The sequence below is a fragment of the Coenobita brevimanus genome, chromosome 18 (assembly GCF_032717465.1).
Source record: "Coenobita brevimanus isolate Jiangsu-jjx chromosome 18, ASM3271746v2, whole genome shotgun sequence".
Classification (NCBI taxonomy): domain Eukaryota; kingdom Metazoa; phylum Arthropoda; class Malacostraca; order Decapoda; family Coenobitidae; genus Coenobita; species Coenobita brevimanus.
The window spans coordinates 28213790-28218146 of NC_136971.1; positions in this window are offsets into that span (position 1 = coordinate 28213790).

Here is a 4357-nt window from a genome sequence, read left to right on the forward strand (position 1 = left end):
ATAATTACCAAGTAATGTGACATTACCTGGTAATTATTTGAAATACGAGGATGTTATTCGGACATGTTGCATTCAGCCAATCATCACCAACCTGTCAAGTGCTTCTTCGCCTCAATTAAAAAAAAAAAAAATGAGTATAGGTGTGTTCGTGTCTTTCTGGGTAGGGTTGATGTGGAGTGTATGTCTGGTGGTGGTTCACGAAGGATGCTGTTTGACTGATGGGTTTGGATGGCTGTGGTGGCTAATGGCTGTGTTTATGCACTGTATGTCTGTGATTTGTAGTGTTGGGTGATCTGTGATTTGTATTATTGGGTGGAGAAGGGGGTATGTTGCTGAGATACTCTGTGTAGTGTTGGGCAGTTGTTCGTTTGTTTATAATTGGATGGCGGTGATGCAACATGAAATTGCAAGGGTGAGATGGGTACTGAGCTACAGCAATTAACTGTCTCACGTATTCATATGATCTTTGGAAATAATTTTGCATCCTGATGAAAGTGATTTATAATAATGATTTTGATGCATACTGTACTTATTCTTTAGGCTTTGTTCGTCTCCTTAACTCTCCTTACTCCCTTCGGTCTCTCTCTCTCTCTCTCTCTCTCTCTCTCTCTCTCTCTCTCTCTCTCTCCAGGGATGGCCCGACCGGGAGAGGGGGGTCCCCCCCCCCAGTGTGTGTTCTGAGTTGGTCAAAGAATTACTGAGTTGGTCAAAAATCGAGAAGTCATTTAGCAGGCTTAAGCTTTTAAAAACATAGGCCTATTTGCGAAACCGAACCAAAGAAAAAACGCTACATTATCTGATGGTTCTAGCTTGTGAATGCGATCTAATAGATCAGTTAGATCTTCAAAAAAAACTGCAAATTGGTGGAAACTCATGAAAACATGAATAAAATTCTAAAAGCCATTATCATTACACACTCTGTATATACAGGTTGTTACTGCTGAATCCTTATTAATCCATTATCCACATTCACTTCAAGTTGACTCAACATTCGTTTTTCACCTTTTTCCTTATTTGACTTACCAAGTGTGATTTGTGTATGTGTATGTTATTTTTTTTTAAGTAGTCAGTTTACGCATCTTGTATCTCTCACTGTATGACTGAAAATCAGTGAACAGTAGTGCAATTTTGAATTAAGTGGTGTCTATATGCACCAGAAATCCAGAATGAAAGTTTGTTAAAATTTGTCTCCAGTAAATAAATTACTTTCCAGGAAATACTGTAAGTCTGTTACAATAAAAATTACTTTCTCATAAATTTGGTTTGTTTCCATCTATTTAGTTGGTCAAACCGTAACGCCAAACGGATCAAATTGGTCAACATTGTCCTTACCCTCCCCCCAATCACATACTCCTCGGGCCATCCCTGTCTCTCTCTCTCCCTCTACACACACACACACACACACACACACACACACACACACACACCACTGTTCCTCTGAATTCTCTGCTTGTTTCTCTCCCCCATTACGACTGAAACGAGGCACTAGCCTTGCCCCATCCTCTCACCCGCTCTGTGATGCATCTGTTAACTAGTAATCTGCCTTTCTTGTATATGACTAGTTAATTGTTGAAATGTCTTAGGATGTCTTTTTCCAGTGCATAGTGCCACATTATTTCGAACTCTGTGCATCCAGGCATCTCAATGAAATGGATATTTGTGTTTTACGTTTCTTTGGATGGAGCTGACAGGGTTTTGATTTATGATGGTCACATACAAATCAGTCTTAGTCATTCTAAGAACGAGACTTCAATTCCCATCTCTTGATGTAGCTGTTGTTGTTGTTGTTGTTGTTGTTGTTGTGTAACGCTGGTCTGTCTGGCCAGCGCAGAGCCTTGACCACCGTCAAGCAATCGCCTCTGCAGGGCTGTCCCGTGCAGTGATGGGGTGAAACTAGAATATCCGGCCTTGAGCTGCATTTAGTCTCGCTACGCCACTATCTTTATAGGCAGCAGTTTGTTTAGTACAACTGTTGCCCTTGTAACAGTATTTTCATATCATACAATATATTTCAGCACAAGTATACATACTCGTAATGTTTTCCCAAACTAGACTTTCGGCGTTGATTTTTATTAGTGCCATATTTACTAATAGCGAATACTTTCATGTTGGAAAGGACGGGAGCCCCTCGAAGAACCACCCAGGCTGGAGATGCTGCTATTGTCGCAGCAGCAGGGGCAACACCTCTTACGATCGCGGTGGCCATAAGGGACAGTCTTCAGTGAGATGTGTCCGCGCTGACTGTCAGGCAAAGGCTGCATGACGCTGGTATACACTAAAGAATTCCAGCAATGATGGAAAGCCTGATACAACAACACAGAGAGGGGAGGTTAGCCTTTGCTCAATGCTACTTTCAGAAGAATCTAGACTTTTGGTCGCGAGTCATCTTCATGGATGAGAAGTGTTTCTCCTCCACCTCACATGGCAGGGTTCACTGCTGGAGAAGAAACAACACCAGGTATATGATATTACAATTTTTATTAATGATAAAATTCCGTACTGTTATTCCCCCCCCCCCCAAGGCTTCGTCTTCGTTGCAGTCATCTGTTTTCTGTTCACCTCGCTGTTACAATAATTAACCGATATTCAGACTTTCACCTATGGAATAGGTCAATAATGAAGCTGTCTTCCGCAGTCTGCATACCCCTCCGTCCTTGATTTCCAGTCTTTTAAAGGCAATATGACCAGGCATCTAAAATAATCAGGATCCCTTGTTTTGGTCTTATTCTGTTCATATTATCCTGGAAAAAGACATGATTCCTTCTACTCTTTGCCTCTATTTTCTTTGTATAAAGAAATTAGTGCCGAGAAAAACTGTGATCAGTTCTAAATAGTATAAGGTTAGGGGGGCATGTCATCAATTAGTATTCTGTCTAATGGCTGCAACAATAAAATAAAAATATATATATATATATATTTCGCATGCAGATGCGAGAGGGTCGACATTTGTGAGGAGACACAAACGGGTCACGTTACTTGTAACATCTGGGGATACCTGACTCTAAATGGCCTCGGTGACATGTTCAGCATCGAGGAGTGTTGTACTCCTGACCAGTGTGTCCATATCCTGAAGGAACGTTCCCTGCCATCTTTACGTGCAAAGGGTTTCCCGTTCCAAGATGGACCTGTAATTTCCATGCATGACCGGTGCCCCATCCACACCGCACGTGTAGTACGGCAGTGGTTTCAGAGGCAAGACATACTTCACCTCTCAGACTGGCCCGCCAAAGGGGCCAATCTAAATGTAACAAACATGTTTGGGCTGACATGATTAATTCCTGGCAGCCAGGAGACGAGAGGACAAGAAATGATCTCCTCGACCACGTAAACGCCCAGCAGGAACTTTGCCGGCGCAAACACGAGTTCATCCGTGGCCTTGTAAGCTCCATGCCTGATAGGCTGCAAGCAGTGATTGAGAAAGAGGTAGGCTGGACCCGATATTAATGTGAAAAGTTAGGCAACAGTTATCATTATATTAAGGATATGTATGCATATTATTTAGATAGATAGATAGATACTGTTGATAGATAGATATAGACAGATAGATATAATAGGCACAATAGCTAGATATAATAGTTACAATAGACATACATTATACATAGATAGATATAATAAAGATGTAGATATAGATATGATATAGATAATTAGATATGGTATAGAGACAGATATAGAAATAATATAGATAGATATAGATATAATTTATATTATACTCGTATATATATATATATATATATATATATATATATATATATATATATATATATATATATATATATATATATATATATTGTTGACTATAAAATAGAAATAAAAATAAAATTGTCTATTTTTTGTCTGAAAACTTCCGTATAATTATGCTTGTATATTATCCACCTCCTATTAGATGCAAGATTATATATATATATATATATATATATATATATATATATATATATATATATATATAATTTGGTTTTACGCCAGGTATCCCCGAAGGGCTAATGCGTTGCCCCTGGGTAGAGGACTTCTGAACTAGAGCGTGTAACATTTTATGACCGGATGCCCTTCCTGATGTCTACCAATGACCCTTGGGTGGATTCGATCCTCCGACCCTTCGGTCAGAGCGGAACGCTCTAACCCACTGAGCCACGGCTGCAAGATTACTCACACGTAATAAATATAATGTGTTCCTTGGCCTTCCCACACAAACAGGACGGATGAAGTAAACTATTGCAATGTCTTTTCCTGCACAATTATGCGATTTGTTAATGCGTCGGTGGTGGTGGACGGTGGTTGCGGCGGCGGCGGTGATAGTGGATTGTGAGTGTTGGTGGGTGGCGGCGGTGGTGGTGGACGGTGGCGGCGGCGGCGTTGATGG